The sequence below is a fragment of the Macaca fascicularis genome, chromosome 2 (assembly GCF_037993035.2).
Source record: "Macaca fascicularis isolate 582-1 chromosome 2, T2T-MFA8v1.1".
Taxonomy (NCBI): domain Eukaryota; kingdom Metazoa; phylum Chordata; class Mammalia; order Primates; family Cercopithecidae; genus Macaca; species Macaca fascicularis.
The window spans coordinates 76,561,411-76,583,753 of NC_088376.1; the positions used below are offsets into that span (position 1 = coordinate 76,561,411).

Sequence of the window (22,343 nt, forward strand, 5' to 3'; positions counted from 1 at the left end):
TAAAGCATTCTATGAAGCCAGTATCACTCTAATACCAAAACCAGGAAAGGACATCTAAAAAAAAAAAAAAAAGAAGAAGAATTAAAAAAAGAAAAGAAACTACATATCAATATCCCTGGTGAACACAGATGCAAAAATCCTCAACAAAATACTAGTCAATTGAATCCAACAGCATATCAAAAGATAATCCACCTGATCAAGTTGGCTTCATACCAGGGATGCAGGGATGGTTTAACATACACAAGTCAATGAATACGATACATCACATACACAGAATTAAAAACAAAAATAATATGATCATCTCAATAGATGCAGAAAAAGCATTTGACAAAATTCAGCATCCTTTATGATTAAAATACTCAGCAAAAGTGACATAGAAGGAACATACCTCAAGATAACAAAAGCTATCTATGACAAACCCACAGGCAACATGATACTGAATTGGGAAAAGCTGAAAGAACCAAGAACTAGAACAAGACAAGGATGGCCACTTTCACCACCTCTATTCATCATGGTACTGAAATTCCTAGCTAGAGCAATTAGACAAGAGAAAGATATAAAAGGCAACCAAATTGATAAAGAGGAAGTCAAATTGTCGCAGTATGCCAATGACGTGATTGTATAACTAGAAAACCCTAAAGACTCATCCAAAAAGCTCATGGACAGGAAAAAGGAATTCAGTAAAGTTCCAGGACTGAAAATCAATGTACACAAATCAGAAGTGCTGCTATACACCAAGGGTGAGCAAGCTGAGAATCAAACCAAGAACTCAATTCCTTTCACAACAGCTGTAAAAAATAAAATAAAATACTTAGGAATATACCTAACCAATGAAAGATGAAAGATGGATGATCCTTACAAGGAAAACTACAAAACACTGCTGAAAGAAATCATCAATGACACAATCAAATGGAAACACATCCCATGATCATGGATGGGTAGAATCAATATTGTGAAAATGATCCTACTGCCAAAAACAATCTATAAATTCAATGCAATTCCCATAAAAATACCACCATCATTCTGAAATGGGAGGAGTTCCCTTATCCTTCTCCCAGGGTGTGTGACAGGGGTGTGGCTCGCTTCTTTGGTGCCCCACTGCTTAACCCCCTAGGTGGAGCATGCAGACAGGCAGGTTGTGGGGTGCATTTTGGGGCTCTGGCCCCACAGCCACATATAGGGTGAGTGTTTACAGCTCTCAAAGCCCTAGTGAGTGGTGTTACAGTGTGCTGTGTCAGTTTTGTCATCTTGTGGCTTGTGTTAATCAGCTCAATTAGACCTTCTACCTTGTGTCAAGGACACAGGGCTTTCTGTGTCCCGGGTTCTTGTCCTAGTGTACCAGAAAAACCAGATCACATATGGGCTTGGAGGATGGGTACAGGTTCTATGTGGTGGAGGTAGCTCTCAGTAAGGTGGATTGGGGGTCAGAAGGGGAATGGAATGGGTAGGTGGTCTTCCTCTGGAATCAAGCTGCCCAGTGGCCAGGCTTTCCTCTGACTGCCCCCAACCAAATTCAACGTCATCCCATCTCAATGGCCTGCTGGTGTCTACTGGTGTTTGTCAGTGTGCTCTTCCGCTCCTTTTGATGTCCAGCTACTTGTGTCTTTGCCCATTAGGGTCTCAGGTTTCTATGGGCATGGAATATGGGGCATGGCAGGCCAGAGTGGTCTTGGAAAATGCAACATTTGGGTGCAAAAATAGGAGTTCTCACTTAATTCCATGGGCACAAGCCTGAGAGTAGAGCCCTCTCCAGAGACCCCACGTTTTTCTGTCCAGCACATCCCTGCCCCACTCTCATATCAATTCTACACAGAACTAGAAAACACAACCCTAAAAGTTATATGGAACCTTAAAATAAACTACATATCCAAGCAAGACTAAATAAAAAGAACAAATCTGGAGGCATCACATTACCCTACTTCAAACTATACTACAAGGCCATAGTCACCAAAATAGCATGGTTCTGGCATAAAAATAGGCACATAGACCAATTGAAGAGAATAGAGAACCCAGAAATAAAGCCAAATATTTACAGTCAACTGATCTTCGACAAAGCAAACAAAAACTTGCAGTGGGGAAAGGACACCCTATTCAACAAATGGTGCTGTTACAATTGGCAAACCACATGGAGAAGAAGTAAGCTGGGTACTCATCTCTTTCTTTGTACAAAAATCAACACAAGATGGATCTAACCCTTCTAGATATTGATTTAGGCAAATAATTCATGACCAAGAATCCAAAAGCAAATTAAGCATACAAAAAAATGAATAGGTGTGACCTAATAAAAGCCGAAGAAATAATCAGCAGACTAAGCAGACAGCCTACAAAATGGGAGAAAATATTTGCAAGCTATACATCCGACAAAGGACTAATATCCAGAAACTACAAGAAACTCAAAGAAATCAGCAAGAAAAAAAACAAATAATCCCATCCAAAAGTGAGCAAAGGACATGAATAGACAGTTCTCAAAAGAATATATACAAACGCCAACAAACACATGAAAAAATGCTCAACATCACTAATCGTCAGGGAGATCCAAATTAAAACTGCAATAGGATACCACTTTTCTCCTGCAAGAATGGCCATTGTTAAAAAGTCAAAAAACAATAAGATGTTGGCATTATGCGGTTAATAATAATAATAATAAAGGAACACTTACGCACTGCTGGTGAGAATATAAGTTAATACAACCATTATGTAAAGCAGTATGGAGATTCCTTAAAGAACTAAAAGTAGAACTACCATTTGCTCCAGCAATCCCAGTACTAGGTATCTACCCAGAGGGAAAGAAGTCATTATATGAAAAAGACACTTACACACACATTTATAGCAGCACCATTTGCAATTGCAAAAATATGTAACAAGTGTCAATGTCCATCAACAAGCAAGTGGATAAAGAAAATGTGATATATATATATATATATATATATATATATATATATATATATATATATGCCATGGAATACTGCTCAGCCATAAAAAGGAATAAAATAATGACATTTGTAGCAACCTAGATGTTAGAGACCATTATTCTAGGTGAAGTAACTCAGGAATGGAAAACCAAACATTTTATGTTCTCACTTAAAAGTGGGAGCTAAGCTATGAGGATGCAAAGGCATAGGAGTTATATAACAAACTTTGGGGACTTGGAGAGAAGACGGGCAGGGGGTGAAAAATGAAATACTACACATTGGGTACAGAGTATGCTGCTCAGGTGATGGGTGCACCAAAATCTCAGAAATCACCACTGAAGAACTTGTCCATGCAATGAAACACCACATTATCCCCCTAAAACAACTGAACGAAAATGAAAATAAAAATAAAAATAAAAATAAAAATAAAATAAAATAAAAAACAAAGGCAAAAAGTCATGGGGGAAATGGGCTCCACTACAGGGACTCCTGACAAAAGATTATTAATCTTTGTGTAACTGTTGACTTTGGCAAGAAACTTACTCTTAAACTAAGAATGCTTTTGTTGGCCGGGCGAGGTGGCTCACACCTGTAATCCCAGCACTTTGGGATGCCGAGGTGGGCGAATCACGAGGTCAGGACATCAAGACCATCCTGGCTAACGTGGTGAAACACCGTCTCTACTAAAAATACAAAAAAAGTAGCCGGGTGTGGTGGCGGGCCCCTGTCACCACGCCCAGCTACTCCGGAGGCTGAGGTAGGAGAATGGTGTGAACCCGGGAGGTGGAGCTTGCAGTGAGCCGAGATTGCACCACTGCACTCCAGCCTGGACAACAGTGCGAGACTCCAACTCCAACTCCAAAAAAAAAAAAAAAAGAGGAATGCTTTTGTCCTTTAGATGTGGGATATCAGGATATTTCCTGGCTTTGTTAAGTTCTGGGTCTGTTTAGCAAACATTATTCATCTATTCCCTTAACTGTAAACATCTTGTCACCAAGAATGCTCATCCTTCTGGGAATGCAACCCAGCAGGTCTCAGCCTCATTTTATCCAGCCTCTATTCAAGATGAAGTTGTTCTGGTTCCCATGACTCTGATATAACAATAATTTTACAGCAATTAGTTACAAAAGACTAATGTATTCACCAACTAAGATCCCTCTGGCAAACTTTCTCTTATTTTGGAGTTGGCAAAAAGCATAAGATTTATGACCAGCCAGAAAAAGCAAAGGTATTATATTGTGGTATCCAGCAAGATAATAATTCTACAGATTTGTCTTTCTTGCTTAATTACATATGGAAAGCTTCTAGAACAGGTACTGGCACATACTTGGCACTCCAGTCAATAAATAAATTTTGAATAAATAAATTTTGTTTTCTAGGTGAACACTAGTATTAACAGAATTTAAGATACTTCCTAGTAAAAGTTACAATTTAAATCTTTTCGATTATACCATGTTTTTTGATTCTTTCCAGTATGTTTTCTTATGTTTTATTTGATCCTAACAGTAATTCTAGAGATGAATAAAGAAAGTGTGATTGATATATTTTGATAAATTGTCCAAGGTCAAGTAAATTTTCCACGATTACATAATTAACTAAGAAAAAAACTGTCATATCATCACGCACGTCCGTGTGAAGAGACCACCAAATAGATTTTGTGTGAGCAACAAGGCTGTTTATTTCACCTGGGTGCAGGCAGCCTGAGTCCGAAAAGAGAATCAGCGAAGGGAGATAGGGGTGAGGCCATTTTATAGGATTTGGGTGGGTAGTGGGAAATTACAGTCAAAAGGGGTTATTCTCTGGCTGGCAGGGGTGGGGGTCACAAGGTGCTCAGTGGGGGAGCTTTTGAGCCAGAATGAGCCAGGAGAAGGAATTTCACAAGGTAATGTCATCAGTTAAAGCAGGAACAGGCCATTTTCACTTATTTTGTAGTGGAATGTCATCAGTTAAGGCAGGACAGGCCATCTGGATGTATATGTGCAAGTCACAGGGGATATGATGGCTTAGCTTGGGCTCAGAGGCCTGACATTCCTGTCTTCTTATATTAGTAAGAAAAATAAAATGAAATAGTGGTAAAGTGTTGGGGCAGTGAAAATTTTGGGGGGTGGTATGGAGAGATAACGGGCGATGTTTCTCAGGGCTGCTTCGAGTGGGATTAGGGGCGGCATGAGAACCTAGAGTGGGAGAGATTAAGCTGAAGGAAGATTTTGTGGTGAGGGGTGATATTATGGGGTTGTTAGAAGGGACATTTGTCTTATAGAATTATTGGTGATGGCCTGGATACGGTTTTGTATGAATTGAAAAACTAAATGGAGTAAGAGAAAGAGAAAAACAGGTATTAAAGGACTAAGAACTAGGAGGACCCAGGACATCCAATTAGGGAGTGCCCAAGGGGGTTCAGCATAATTACTTGGCTTGGTTGGTGAGTTTTCAGGCTCTATCCAAGTTTTTGGGGTGCATTTCAAGTTGGGCTGGTGTCTGGAATGAGACTAAGGCCTAATAAAAAGGAGTGTCTATACAGAAGCTCAAATGGGCTGAAACCTGTAGCATTCCAAGGACACTTCTACCAACTTCTTTTTGATAGAACAGGTATTTTTAAGGCATCAGAATTTACTGTTAATTGAAAAATTTTCATGATTTTAAATAATCTAAGAACCATAAATAGCATTACCTTGTTTCATGAAAATAGTTTACGAAAATAGTACACTATATGAAATCCTCAATTCTTATTGATAAATATATAGTGAAAATAGAATCTTTATGGCTTGACGAAGCCTTTTTCTATCATTAAAACTATCTGAGAATAGGCTCTATTCATTAAGTTAGTTATTTAAATTAAGGAGATTCAAGTATTGATTATTTGTTTATCCTTTTGTTTAAAAATGAGTAACCATGCTCTAACTCCTAAATAATTTTGTTTTCTTATGTAATACATTAACTTTTATTACCCCAAATATGATACATGGAACTCAAGCTTTTATAAATAAGTGTTAATTACAAATAATATCCAAAGTCCATTGTTTGTAATGGTTTGTTAAATAACATTAAACAGGATTTTGTTGTTGTTGTTTCTCATTTAGATTAGCTTTGCTTCAGCTTAAATGAGAACAGCTTAGAATATTTAATATACCAATGCAAAGTGTGATGTCTAAAATTGTAGGTATAACAAACAGTATTTCCCTAATCTATTTGAACATGAAAAAAAGTTTCTCCCCTATAGGGCATCTTGAGAAATTACTGTTCATGGATCACACTCAGAGTTGTAATGGCCGAGGACTTTATCATATATTTAGCTAACTCTTCTGAATTAATGGTTGTACTTACTGGTTTCTGTAATTCATGGTTCTTTCACTATTTTAGATTGTTTCAACTATAAGGGAGTAAATAGGTAAGTTCAGTGTTCATGCAATTTTTATTAAATAAAATGAAAATAGGAAAAGCAAAAAGGGAATGCTAATCTACTTTTTATCTGGTTCATTATAAGGTAGTGCAAGACACCCTTAGATCAAGCATGGGATACACAGATACGGTTAAACGGTCTGGTTTACATTTGTTTACATTCAGAATTAAACAGAATGTGTTTCTTTCAATGATTTATAATTCACATTTTGTAAATACTATCTTCTATCTGTGTGCATCTATAATTACATTGTTAGATAATTTAACTATAATATATTACTCTAATGATTGTGTAGCCAATAAGCCCATGTGCATGCAGTGATAATTAGCTTATTGCGAAAATACAGAAGAAAGGCAATCAAAATCCGCACATAATGGTCAACCAACTGAAGGGTCTTAATTATGAAATATTAGCCAACTGAGGACATGGTTTGGAAAAAGTTACCTTAGCAAAAAGAAAAAAGGAAACAAAGCAGATAACAGATACAAGAGGCATGTCCATGAGCATGGGCATGTCTATGAGCATACTATTATGATTCATACCAGATCTCATCATAGATGAGAGGCCACATGAGTTAACCATGATACAGCAGAAGACAGGATATGGGAAAGAAGATCTGTTGACTTTAGTCTTGGAAGATTCTACTTTGAGTGGCAATTTTAAAGAATATCAAGAATATTATATTTCTTTCCCTTATAGATCCAGTCTCACTCCTTGATTCTCCATTGGATGCTTGTTTACGTGTTCTCACATTTTAAATGCTGTATAAAGACCTTCCACTTTTAAAAACCATATAGACAAAGTGTAGAGGATAGGTATAACTACAAATTGTAACAAAAATATTGAATATTAATTTATGTAAGAATTGCTATATACTTTGATGTACATTAGTCTGTATATATGTAAAACTCATATACTTATATAAAATTAAAGTTTAAATTATAAAAATAGATAACTGAAGATTTGCTGAGGAGAGGTTGAAAAAAGTATAAATACTCTTTACCTTCTTGGGCTTCTCCCACAGTTTTTCCAAAGGCTGCAAAGCTATTATTTACGTCTGGTTCCCTAGAAGCAGACCTGCAATAGGAAATTTTACGCTATTGATTTATTAAGATAGTGTTTTCAGGAGAAACAAGTAAGGGAGTGACGGAAGCAAGGTGGAGAAAGAGAAGGAGCTGCAAAGATGTGCTTTCAGGTGAAGACTAAGTTCGTTCTGATCCCCTGTGAACTTGGACCACAAATGATGAGACAGTTTGTCATTCCCTGAAGTCAGAAAGCAGGGCTTTTTGTGCACCTTCAACCATGGGTTGCAAGGTGGAGAGAGAGAAAGGGTGCACCAGTATAATACCCAGTCACTTTTAGGAAGGTGAGTGTGATAGTTAATTTTATGTCTCAACTTTACTGGGTCATGGCACACCAAGGCATTTGATTAAATGTTAATCTGGATGTGTCTGTGAGGTTGTTTCTGGATGAAATGAACATTTTTGTAAACTGAGTGTAGTAGTTTGCAGCCTTCCCCCACCACAATGTGGGTGGGGCTCATCCAATCAGTTGAAGGCCTTACTAGAACAAAAATGCTGAGTAACGGGGGAAGTCCTCCTGCCTGACTACTTTGAACCGGGACATGTGCCTTTTTTTTCTGCCTTCAGACTCAAACTAAACATCATCCTTTCCTGGCTCTCAATCCTGCTGGTCCCTGAACTAAAACACACATTATCAACTCTACTTGTTCTTAGTCCTTTGGAGTCAGACTGGGACTACACCATTGACTCTTCTGGAACTCCAGCTTACTGACTACAGATCTTGGAACTTTTCAGCTTTCACAACCATGTAAGCCAATTCCTTTCTAATAAATAAGCCTCTCTCTATATATACATACTACTGGTTCTGTTTCTCTGGAGAATTCCAACTAACGAGGTGAGAAATGGCTTCTATAACATTAAATGAAAAGCTCCGGAAAATACTGGTCTTAGAGTAAACATTGTTTCTTATGAAATGTTTCCTGTGATTTAACCCCATATTTACTGTCTAAATTTATCTGTCTAAAATAATTTTCAGGATTCTAATTTCACTAAATGTTTACACAGGTACCCTATCATTCACTTTCAACAAAGCTATTCTATATACTAAATTGCCGCTGTGTTCTTTTTGGAAACCTAACATTTAGAAAAATCCAAAAGATGATCTATCTGTTACTTAAACCTGAAACACTTAAATCTATCTATTACTTAAATTTATCTATTACTTAAAGCTGAAATGCTTACTTTTTAGCAAACATTTACTTTGTTACCTATTTCTGAGAGTGCAAAAGCTTCCTTTGAAAATGAGACATAAAATCAAGAAATGCAATTAAAGCTTTAGGACTGGAAATTTCTTAGAGATTATCTTGTTCAATATACTTTTTTTTCATACAAGTAAAGTGAGGGAGAATATGATGTCAGTAAGCCATAGGGGACATATGGGAGAAAACTTTTTACTTTACATTTTTAAGTTTTAACACCTTGATCAGCAATTATTTTTAGCTGGAGCTTAGTTTAAAGTCATTTATATACCATACATTTTTAATGTTGAAATCTTATTGCTTATGGTTCTAACTTCAACCAAAAAATACCTCAGACGCAATTTGCCAGTAAATATTTTATTAAAAGAATGTATCCTTCATAGAGAACAGATTATCATGAACACAATGTAGTCATTGTTTTTAAGACAGTTTGTTACTACAAACCTTTGAAAAAATAGTAATGGTGGTTGATAAAAATATTGACATAGCCATATTAACACATTTCATCAGATATCCCTGTGAGGTCAGTACTTTCATTAATCTATTTTCATTAACATATGAGTAAACTGTGGTGTCTGAATTCAGTTATTCTGGCTCACAAAATGGTCTTATCAACTACTATATTCTTCTCTAGAGCACACATATTATCAACACTGAAACTATTGTTTAACTCATTGGAATATACACTTAAACCATTTTCATACATATTTGCTGGAAACTTATATGAACTAAATACTATTTCACCACTTTTCTTGTTTTGGTTATGAAATAAAACAATGAAAAATCATTGGGTGTAACTTAGTGAGCAAGTGGAAAATCATGTACTTTAGTCCTTCTCTTAATCAGTGTGTAAGTAATAAAACTTGCTATTTAATATGAAGGTGATGATCTTTATCCACTGTCAAAGGACATGTATGTGGGGCTACTTTTGCTGTAAATAAAGGATTACATAAGCTACATTTATTATTCTTAGGAAAAAGTACAATGGCACAGAAATTAGGAGGCCCTGGGTTTAATTTCTGCTCTGTAAGTAGTTATCTGACTTTAGCCAAGCATTTAGCTCTATGAGAATCATTTTCCTCTTCTTGAAAGTGAAGAGGTAGGAGTTTTGACCTAGATCAGCTTATAGATTCTTTCTAGGTCTATTCTAACATTCTATGAGTCTATGATCTAGACCTCATTAATGGTCTGCTATTAGTACTAGTCATGCCCAAATGAAATATATTAAGTTGCATTTTGTATGTGATAGGTGCTGCCAGATTTTAGATTCGTACTTTTAATTTATATTTTGAGATCCTCTTCTACCTTCTCTATGCTTTTTAAGAAAGTTTTACTCTTAGAAAAGAAAATACATGGATTGATTGAGATCATTCAAAAATTTTTAAATTATTTTACAAATTAGATTATAAAGATTAAACCTCATTAATAAGAATAAATTAAATGTTTAAAGGTTAGAAACAGACATCAGATTGGACAGTATAGCAGTACCCTATCTGAACTGGAAAGAAAAATAAAAGTATTATTATACTTTATCCATGTAGGAAAGTTATATAACATGTCAAGAGTGAAGAATGAGTTTGGAAAAGTTACTCTTCATGGCATTCTTTTACTGTGAACCTCGAATGGTGTGCTTGAGCCATTGGAAGCAGGCTGAAACAATTGGAAAACACTGAATTAGTGGGAGGTAAGGGCGGTATCTGCAACAGCTGAAGTAAAATGAACTTTTCTGCAGAGTAAAGCAGCTTAGTTACAACCCTCAAAGCTCAAACGTCAATCCATTCCCAAGCAGGACAAGTGTGGGTGATATATGGAAAGGCTATTTTAAAATCCGCTTGAGCTTGCCAATCTGGAGATTTGCCCAGGAAAGAGAGCCTCAGAAAAATCACTATGCAAACAAGCAAATTTTATCAAATTTATGCAGAACTTGAGAGTCACAGAAACTAATTGGACAGAATCCCATCTAAGATTTCATCATTAATAATTACTATGACAGATAGTTATTTTAACTGTCTTTTCTCTCATGTCTGTTTCAATGACTTAATAAGTATGTGTATTTGTTTTGTGCAATATTATCATGGAAAAAATACTTTCCCAACATGTCCTTATAAAACTAATTCTGTTCTTTTGGACCTTGCTGAATCTTACATCATTTTTCAAATATGGCTATGCTGTCAAATAGAAGTGGTAGGAACATTTTTTTCTAAAGTCAGAGCATTTCATTTTGAATGCTCAAGAAAATCACAAAAGCCAAGTGTTACTTTCTTTTAAAATAAAGGTTTGTTTAACATCTTGCGTTATGCAAAATATTTAAGTGACATTAAATAATTGTGAATACTTTCTGTAATATCAACAGAATATTTTTGTCCGCAAAGTGATGTCAATATATTGAGTGAAACACTCTGTATTAAACATAATATTAATGCTTATTGACTATGTATGTTAATGTCTTTTGCAGACATCAGTTGAATCACTATGACTTATTCTAAATGAGATATTTTTAATGAAAATGTATCACACAGACAAGCTAAGCCATTTCCAGGAATATTGTAACAGCTTCAAAAGAAGATACTATAGTGTTAAAGGGAAGCATATGATTCTTGATGTTAGTGCCAGAGAGCTATAGTTTTAATGTGTTGAATCACTACGAGTGATGACATGAATGATTAGATTTTGTAATAACAACTTAATTTGAAAGAAGGAGATTCTCTGATTCAGGAACTTACTAAAATTTCTCAACAAGTGATAAAGAATGAAAATATGACAAAAAAGTTTTCAGATAACCTAAAAAAAACTTCAAGTATAATGATTATTTTTGTAAGCAATAAGATAGATTTGAGTTGATGAAAGTACTCCAGATGGAGTGTAAGTAGTATTTCATTCCTGCAGAAAACACTTCATATTTAGTTATTGAGATGGTTATCTTAAAGACATTTATTTAAGATGCTAAATTCTGGCATGTCAAATTACAGTGCTATTTGATGACAGGTAGATCAACAAGATTAGGTTATATTTATTAACAATTGAGAAATTAAAACATAGTGGAATGCACAGCAACCAAATTAGGATAAAATTCCCTGAAGGTTTAATTGGCCGGTACTCTTTTGGAATATATTAATATTGATGCACTCACTTTAAAAGACCAGCATTAACACTATCAACCCAATCATCATAGATCACTGTTGATAACCAGACAGCAATTATTACGGCACATTGTCAGTGAAGTTATTATTTTAGATTATATGATGATGTGGCTTGGAATAAATTCTAACTAATTATAAGAAATTGAAAGAGGCAACATTCAAATTACAAATGATGTTTAATAAAAGGGCTCACTTGGAAAATGCTAGAAAGTAACCTCTTTTACTTGGCATCATTTAACCATCTCTAAACTTAATACAATGTGTACTTTTTTTTTTTCTCCAGTGAGTGGCATAGGACATAAATTTCTTTTGAATCAATTTTGTTTTCAAAACTTTGCAGTTAGGAATTGATTTGGTATGAAAAAAAATATATTTTTTCAATAGCTGTCATTCAAACTTTAGTGAAATAATTTTATAATTGGTTGTTTAATGGCGAGCATTCAGCAACTACTATTACCATGATTAAAAGTTCTGTGAAGAAGGGATTGGTGTCTGCCATGTGAACCAGAGACCCAGCACCTACCTTACACGGTGTACAGTCCCTCAATAAGGAGTTGCTTATTAATGAAATGAATGCACAGGCCCATAGCTAGTAACTGGGAGGAAAGGGGATTCAAGTCAAACTTCTGACTTCATGTGCAGAGACTAATATGAATTTGTATGCAGCAAGATACAAGCATCCAATTCATGGATATGTTTCTCAATGAACTCAAACATTACTATTGAATAAACTATGTGCAAGATGAATAGCTTGACCAAATCAGTCTGTCATTCTTGTGGCATGATTTCATGGTTTGCTGTTCATGGAAATGCCTTTAAGTTATATTACATATGATTCCAGAGAGTTCATGGCTAGGGCCACTGATTTAATTCTCAGAGGAAAAATCAGATTTTCCAGGAAAACCTTCCTTTCCCCCCCCCCATAGTTTGTAACCTCAACTCTATATGAAAATGTCTGTCTTGTTCTAAATGAAATTTTGGGTTAAATGTGAGCAGCCATTAGGTTTTTCCATTTCAAAATCTGAATCATCAGTTGACCAACTGGGTCACTGTTAAATTATTTTAAATATTACTAAATCCACTTTTGGTTCTAAATTTATACTGTATTAATAGCAACCAAGTGATATACATTTTATCCCTTTTAATTCTGAAAATATCTTCCATGAGATAAACGTTAGCATCCCAACAGGAGAGATGTAGAAAATGAGACAGATAATTCAGATCAAAGTCTGCCCAATTTAAACAATTCATCAAGTTATTATTCTACAGTAAAATAAAGACAGTAATAAAGAGACGGATCACCCTTAATCAACACAGAATTAAACTACCTAGGTCCACTTATACTCAAAAATTTTTTCCACCAAACAAATAAAACCTTTGTGGTATGCAAACCTGCCTATACATAGTGCCAAAATTTTAGTATATATATATTCCACAGGCCGGACTGCGGGATTTGAGTATGCACCAATTTTGTGTTTATGTAGCATCCTGGAATCAATCCCCCAACTATACTGACAGACAGTGCACTATTGTTCATAGTAATTTCTAGATAGTAGACACGAGCAAAAATTACTGTATTAATGTGATTTGTAAGTTAAAAATAATGTATATAGCACAGGCTATTGTTAGGGTCACTTAATCCAGGCTCCAGAGCCCTATGACTAGAGAGAAACACCTTGAGTTGATATAAAATTCCACGAATATAAACAAAAAAACCTAAATTGTCCCCGCTGCCGAATTAGGAGAACTCTTAAGAAATATTTGAGGTTTTACTTTTATGATTCTCTGAGTTATTGAGTCTTTAAATGTCACAATCTTTTCAAAATACAAAAATACAACTATGAATGTTACTGTATTAACTAACACAGTGTAGGTGGACTCCCTAGACCTTTTGGGAGGCTTGGAGAAGCATTCTTATTCTATGCTGAAGGGGAGGAATGGGCAAGTGAGGACTAGCTTTCTTAGAGCTTTATTTAAATCAAAGGATTATGTAGGTTGTAGAGTCACACTAATAGATCAGAAATTTTTAAAAATTATTTTTTCCCTGTATTTGGCAAAACTGATACTAAAGAAAAATTGAAAATTTAATTTGTCACCTTCTTGGTGGCTAGGAGACATTTACTCATTTTCCCCAGTGAAATGTACCACCACAATATTTCAGTGTTCAGCAGGGCAAAAAAAGAAGAAACAGGCATTTTGAGGAATTCATACCCAGTAAATATGGCAGAGGTTGGCATAGACACTGAGACTGAGAAACAACTGTTGCGGAAGGGCTGGGCTTAGAGTCCCATATTCATGTTGTGCAATGCCTGTTCTGGAATCAAGCCTGTGAATAGTTTAGTGATTGGCTTAGATATTACTTCTGGCTGCATAATCTCTAAATCCAGTTTTCTGGCCCTCCTAGAATTTCCGAGGGCTATCTTAGAAACTTTAATACATTCTTCTTCCGTTTCACTTAGTTTTTCTCATTTTAGCTAATAAATCTAGCTAAAATAAGCCTGTCCTACACAACAGGTTTGTGTGTTAGAATAATAGTCCCCCAAATAGGTGCACATCATAATTCTGGGAATTCTGAAATCCCGAATGTAAATTTTCTTGGTAAAAAGGGATTCTGCATATCTGATGAAGATTACAGACTTCGAAATGGATAGCTTATCCTAAATTATTCAAATAGGCCCAATCTATTCATATACATCCTTAGAAACAAATTATTTCTGGTGAGTGCAAGAGAGAGTTAGAGAGATATGACAGAAGAGGCAGGAAATACTTTAAGCATGAGAAAGATTCCATTAGCTGTTGCTGACTTTGAAAATAGAAGAAGGGTGCCATGAGCTGAAGAGTGCAAGCAATCTCCAGGAGCTAGTAACGGCCTCAACTGACAACCAGCAGCAATAGAGACCTCAGTCCTACCCGCTGGATGGAACATTCTGCCAACAATCTGAACAAGCAAGCAAACAGAACCTCTCTTAGAGTCCACTGGAGTTCTGACCCATGGAATTCTAAAACAATAAATTTGTAGTGTTTAAAGTCACTAAATTTATGATTATAGAAAACTAATTTAAGGCTAGAGCAAACTCAACAGTTCATGGATCAGTGTCTTACTGGTAATGGGACAGGGACAATTTCTATAAAACATTTGTATAAAACCAGAAAAGGTGAGCTTGTTTCTGGAGACATTGATAGGACATGGACCCTAATTCGTAGTCATAAAGTACAAAGTTTAGAATTATCTATTCTTTCAGAGTCTAAGTTATCAAGTGACAGGTGTGTATCTGGTTACTAAATTTATTTAATGAATTTAAATATTAATACATACTTCATTTTTAACGAATGTAAAATCAATATAAAGGCCTTTAAGAATTGGACTTAGCTTGATGGAAAAGCAGTTACCTAAAGTCTTGTATCTTAAAGGATGGTTCGTGGGAGCTTGTTTGAGTGCAGAATATCTGATGCCACCTGAGACCTACTGTCTTAATTTGTGTTGCTTAAAGGAATATCTGTGGCTAGGTAATTGACGAAGAAAAGAGGTTTATTTGGCAGTTCTGTTGGCTGGACAAAAAGCATGAGGCTGATGACTGCTTGGCTTCTGGAGAGGGCTTTTGTGCCACATCAAAATATGGCTGAGAAGATAAGATGAGAAGCAGGCACATGAAAAGAGGAGAAAACCTGAGAGGTATCCTGGCTTCGTAACAATTCACTCTTGAGAGAACTAATCCTGTCTCATGAGAGCCAGAATCACTCAATCCCAGGAAAATAGCACCAAGCTACCCATAAGGAATTCATCCCCATAGCCCAAACACCAGCCTCTAGGCCCCACCTCCCAACACCATCACGATGGGGACCAAACTTCAATATGAGCTTTGGTGGGGACAAGTAAACCATATCCAAATCACTCCAGCTACAAAATTAGAATGTGCATTTTAATAAGATCCCCCAATGATTTTTTGCTGCCTAATGTTTGGGAAGCACTGATGTAAAGCTTGAACAGCAAAAATTGGAAAGATACCCAAATTAAATTTAAAAATCGCTATGTTATCACTGTACTAATCTTATTCTTAGGCATTCTACATTTTGTTTTATCACTTATAAAAAAGGTATTATATACTATTTCATAGGGTTAAAAAGAAGATTTAATGATCAATGAAATTAGTAATTAGGTAATAAATGCAAAGCTCTCTGCAAAGTGCCTGGTCAATAACAAATGTTTATAAAATATAAATATGATCAGTATCATTTCTTAATAGCCCATTCCTCTACACTAGCCTTCCTCTTCCTGCTTGTCCAATAGTCCAATTTAAATAATATCTATACAGCAACTTGGGAACTCTGGCGCAACTAATTATTTTAAATGGCAGTTACAGTAAATCAGGAGAGAATCAAGCATTTTTTTATCCCTCCTTTTTCCCCTTTGCAGAGGAAATGAGATAAGAAATGAAGGTTCTACCTAATTGTAATACCTAATATTCATTATGTTTTCATATACATTAATTCATTGCCTATAAAAATTATTCAGCTCTGAATATTTAGCCCAGTGGAAAATGACTTTAATCTGTGCAAATGAAGTCATATATAAAATCTAAAATGAGAAAAGACATAGATTTAGATACGTATATTTTTATATCTTCAACATAAGTATAAGCATGAAATAGAAATCTGCAGGCCTAGTTAAGAAGCCAACAGGACCTGGGTTTAAATTCTGACCATTTGTCTTACTATGTGACATTTGGCAAACCAACTTAACTACTCTCAAGTTTAGTTTCCTCATCTATAAACATCTGTCTTAAAACATTATAATTCTTAATAAATATAAACATATTTTCCATGTGATCTGAAACATAGTAGGAATAAAATAAAGGCTTTTTTCTCTCTTTTCAGACTGTTAGGTTTATATAAATAAGATAACATATGTACCAGTATTATATCTCTAAATTTTAATCTGCACATTTTCTGCATATTTTCCTCAGCCTCTTAGCATTGTTTTCCAAGGCCATTTTTTTCCCCTGCTCATCTTGAGGGTTGGAAAGCATCAACAAACACTCACATGTAAGTAAGTGGTAGAAAAATTCAACTATCTGTTTAAACAATAGCTTCAGACAAGATAAGAGTGGAACTGTACATAGAAGAATAGAAGGTGGACCGGTAATGAGTAACTCTGCTTGGAAAAAAGGAAAGAAGGGATCCTAAACATTGAAGGGAAAAGAGTAAATAATATCTTTCTTTTAAAGGGCTAGAGACAAACAAAAGGAGCTGAGCACCGACATCTCTAAACAGGGACTGTATCATCCCATCAGATAGAGACAGAATTCTGTCCAGTAGTCCTAAACCATTAAGAACATCACATCTTGAACATAATTTGAGGGAGTTAAACAGTGTACTGGTGACTAAAATGGAACAAAACACAATCAGAGATTATTCCACTATAAATTACAGCAGCAGTGTATAAACTGTCAAAGATAATTGCTATTTGCTTCTAACTCCAGAGAAAGTAGAGAAAGACTAAGTATCTTAAGAAGAACAGTGCCTAAGGCTACAGGGGACCCTGAACTTGAATACGAAAACCCTTAAACTTGATTACTTCACTAATTTGAGTAACTACTAGAGCTTCACGAAGTCACAGAGAGATTGGAAAATTATTAATAATTCTTGCATTTATTTATTTAGTATTTAAATATCTATTATCTGTATATAATTATAAATAACTATTTTTTACTGATGCATTTGGATACATGCATGAAATATTTTTATTATAAACAATTTACAATATGAGTTTCTTTACGATGTTGTTAAATTGTTTTTCTTAAGCCTTGGAATCTATTTAAAAAATATAATTTTACATTTACATTTAATTGTTTTATATGCATTTTTGAAGAAGGCTAAGGGTTAAAATAGCCAGTTAAAAATAGCCACTAAAGATTTTAATGATAATTCTTATACTTCTATCAAATACTTTAAATTTATAAGATGTATTGAGTAGTTAGTATATACAAGGCACTATCCGATGTGTCAAGATGATGATGGAAGAGACATGCTTGTTCAAGAATGGTATTTAATGTTATAGGAATATGTGTAAAAATGATACGACACAATTCTATGGACACGTATGTTTTCGTGCACATGGTTGTTATTTGTGTTAATTTCTCTCAGATAGCTTAAGCTGATTCTTAAAAGGGTAGCTCAGTGTTTGAGAAGCTGAGCAATGCTTTTGAAACTCCCTCAAGTCTAGAGAGAAAACTTAAGTAAACAACAAGCGGTGTAGCTTTCCCATACACTGATGCCTAGTTTTAAATTATTTCAAGTCTGAAACTAAATTAGGTAATCCCAGATTTCTAGTGATCTCTAACTGTGTTTAAGAGTTTAAACAACTTTGCTTGTTATATTCAAGAAGATAAATGATAAATTAGAAATATTTGGCAGAGCATGAGGCTTTTTAAAAAATGAATATTCTAGAACTTAAAAAAAAAAGAACCTAAATGAAGAATTTAATAGATTGGTTCAACCATAAAGTAGATATAGCTAAAGAAAGATTTAGTTTATTTGAAATAGATCACAAGAAAATTTCCAGAATGAAGTGAGAAGAGATGAAGTATGTTAAACACAGGGCAGTATTTCAGAGACAGAAAGAACACAATTAGAAGAACAAAAACATGTGTAATTTGATTTTCAATATGGGAAGAAAGAAAAAATGAGGAAGAAGCAATATTTAGAGATACCATTTCTGCAAATTTTCCAAAATTGACCACAACAGAAATATCACCAATCACAGAGACTTTGAGAATGAAAAAAAAAAAAAGTGAAAAAACACACACCCTTAGGTTCACACAGTGAAATTTCTGAGGGAGGAAGGGGAGAGCGAGAAAGACAGAGATAGAGAGAGAGATTGAAATAAATGGGTAGTACAATTTAGAGCACAAAAACATGAGCCCAAAGAACATTAGTGTAACTATAGCTAAAAAAAGTGTACTTTAATGCAGAATGCATAGCAAGACATTAGAATATATACCTCATGAAAGAAAAGACATAATTCACTAGGAATATTTAAAATTTTGAATTTTTAATGCAGCCAATAGTAAAACCTTGAAACATGACAGCACTGAAAAGAGTAAAAGAAAAATGTATAATTATAGTGGAAAGTTTATTGTTCCTTACTAATGGTTATAGAAACAGAAAAAAACTAAAACTATGAAAGATTTCAAGAATTTAACTAAAAATTTGTCCTAATTGACTTATTTTTAGTTTGTAATCAACAACTTCAGACTCCATAATGACATTTACACAAATTGAAATTATATTCAGACTATACTTTGATCATGATATATTTCTGCTAGACATAAATACATAATTTTGTATCTCTACCTCTGTATCTATATGCACACATATGAGTCACTAGATGTATATAACTGAGATACTTGTATATAACCTATAAATAAAAGAAAAACCAGAATGAAAATTTGTGGAAAATTTATAGGCTTAAATTGATATCTTAGAAAAGAACATTTGAAAATCAATGATCTAAGTGTCCTTCTCAATAAGCTTTAAAAGGAGCAAATTAAGACAAAAGAAGTTATTTGCAAGGAAATAATATAAGATTACAGCTTAAGAATGCAAAAATAAAAAGTTGATCAATAAACCCTAGAATTGTATCTTTGACAGTCTTTGTAATTGATAAATGCCTTGTAAAAGTTAGAGGGAAGGAGGGAAGGAAGGAAGGAAGGAAGGAAAGAAGGAAGGAAGGAAGGAAGGAAGGAAGGAAGGAAGGAAGGAAGGAAGGAAGGAAGGAAGGAAAAAAGGAAGGAAGGAAGGAAGGAAGGAAGGAAGGAAGGAAGGAAGGGAGGGAGGGAGGGAGGGAGGGAGGGAGGGAGGATGGGAAGGAAAACAAGAGAGACTATCTAATATTAGAAACTGTTAAAATTTAGAAGACACCAAGAGAATATTATGAACAATTTTACTCCACATTAAAATGTTTAGATGATATGGACAGTCCTAGAAAAAATGTAACTTGTTAAATTTGACATAGGTGAAATAAAATAATCAAATATTACTACATTTACTGAATAATTTAATATAAAATCTAAAACTTTCCTATAGAGATAATTACAGTTCCAGATGCTATGACCAATTAATTCAACCAAATATGTAGGGAAGAATAAATGCCAGTATTGCACGAGTCTTCCCAAGAATGGGAAAAATAGGAACAAATGTTGATAACATATTCTGTCAAGAATGTTATCACTGGCAAAAAAATAGGCCAATTTAAATCATGAACACAGATGCAAAAATCTAAAATATTAACCAAAACATACAATGAAATATAAGAAGAGCAGCATATCATAATCAACTTGGGTTTATCTCATAAATATAAGTTGAGCTTAACATTTGAAAAATGACCCATGTTTTTTAGTACTACATTAAATCATTTGATTTCAACATATAAAACTCCCTTAACAAATTAAACACTTAGTCATGAAAAAAAAATTTAGAAAACCAGAAATTGAAGAATATTTTATCAGTGTAATATCGAGTATGTACAATGGTATGTAGCTAACCTCATACTTTACGGTATGATTTTAAATTACTTTTATTTAAAATAAGAAAAAAATGATACATCTTATCATTACTTCTATTCAACATCTTACTAGAGGTCCAACCCAATATAATAAAAGCACAAATGAGAAAAATTAATGAATATTGTAAAATGAGAAATAAAAGTGTCATTACAGACAGCATAATGATGTACCAGAAAGTAGAGACAAATCTCCAAATAAATTGTTAAAATGAAGAACTGAGTTTAGGAAGAATACTGAACATAAGCTCAGCGCACAAATACAAAATGTATATGCATATAGCAGGTACAAAAATCAAAATGAAATAACTTTAAAAATACCATTTTCTGTTTCTTTTTTTTTTAACTTTTATTTTAGATTTGCATGTATATGTGGAAGTTTGTTACATGGGTAAATTGTGTGTCACAGGGGCTTGGTGTACAGATTATTTCATCACCCAAGTAATAAGCATTGTACTCAATAGGTAGTTTCTTGATCCTCCTCCTCCTGCCAACCTCCACTCTCAAATAGACCCTAATGTCTGTTGTTCCCACTCAGTGTTTAGCTCCCACTTATAAGCGAGAACATGCAATATTTGGTTTTCTGTTCCTATGTTAGTTGGCTTAGGATAATGGCCTCTAGCTTCATCCATATTTTGCAAAGGACATGATCTCATTGTTCTAAATGACTGTGTAGTATTCCATGGTATATATGTACCACATTTTCTTTATCCAGCCTACCACCAATGGGTATTCAGGTTGATTCCATGTCTTTGCTATTGTAAAATAGCAGTGCTATTGTGAAATAGCAGGTAGTGCTGTGATGGACATATGCATGAGTGTGTCTTTATGGTAGAACGATTTACATTCCTTTGGGTATAAACCCAATAATGGAATTGCTGGCTCAGATGGTAATCTTGTTCTAAGTTCTTGGAGAAATCTCCAAAAGCTTTCTACAGTGGCTGAACTAATTGATATTTCCACCAGGAGTATATAAGTGTTCCTTTTTCTCCACAACCTCACCAGTACTTGTTAGGCATGAAATAACATCATTTCCAATAAATAGAATTGAACAAATTTTTAAAAACTAAACTAGTGAAAAACAAGCAATAACCCTGCTCAGACAAGTAAAAGTATTATTGAGAGGTAAGTAATTATACAAGTCAGATATCAAAGAATACATAATATATTATCCAATTTATTTAAGGATTCCTAATGGCAAATTTGAACTTTAGAATCAGATGTCAGAGTAGTGGTCACCTTTGATGAGGAAGATGGTTGGAATGAAGATTGTACAGAAAGGACTATGTCTTGAGTCTATTTCTTTTTTTGGATGAGTATTACATGGTTGCTTGCTGTGATAATTTGTTTCATTATAGATTCATTTTATGCATTTTATGTGTATGTGTTATATTTCAAAACACAAACATTTAAAAATCCTAATCATTAATATAACAGAAATAGTTTATATATACTATATATTTATATATATTTATATACAGTTGGCCATTGGACAATGTTAGGGTTGGGGTGCCAATTCTCACGCAATTGACAATTTATGCATAAATTTGACTCCTCAAACTTAACTACTATAGCCCACTATTGACTGGAAGCCTTACTGAAAACATAAATGATTAACATACAAATAGACTAGTATCTGTGTGTACTTTATGTATTCATACATACCTTAATAAATAAACATATTGATTAACAATAATCTGTATATAAGTGGACCCTTGCAGTTCAAACCTGTGTTGTCCAAGGGTCACATATATAGATCAAAACATATATAACAAAGGTTAAGAGAATCTCAGCAATACAGAAAGAGTACAAATCCTTTGCTCAGTTGTATGTTAGATAGTTTGTGTGTCTAGAAACCCAGAGTGAGGATGCCATTTATGTCCTGATATGATTGTGCCAATGAGAACAAACCCACCTGGCAGCATCTTACCTTCTTTAGGCCAATAGAAGTTATTTAGGAAATTACCTCTTTCAGTGAATTAAATTAGCCAAATAGATTTGTATAGCCTTCCATGCCAAATGTAAGTGATAAAGCTGCCCGTATATTTAG

The 22,343-nt window shown here is 34.4% G+C and overlaps 1 long non-coding RNA gene across 14 annotated transcripts in view; it reads left to right on the forward strand.

The window, feature by feature from the left end:
• The window catches only part of LOC123571866 (uncharacterized), a 320,426-nt gene that overhangs the window by 244,666 nt on the left and 53,417 nt on the right, over positions 1-22,343 (forward strand). For 12 of the 14 annotated variants that reach the window (XR_012431812.1, XR_010585016.2, XR_012431805.1 and 9 more), the window contains one exon: positions 7,962-8,142. This is a non-coding gene — a long non-coding RNA (uncharacterized lncRNA). Of the gene's footprint in view, positions 1-7,961; positions 8,143-10,134; positions 10,278-22,343 lie in introns of all 14 variants that reach the window. The other 2 variants (XR_012431813.1, XR_012431808.1) reach the window with 1 other exon arrangement.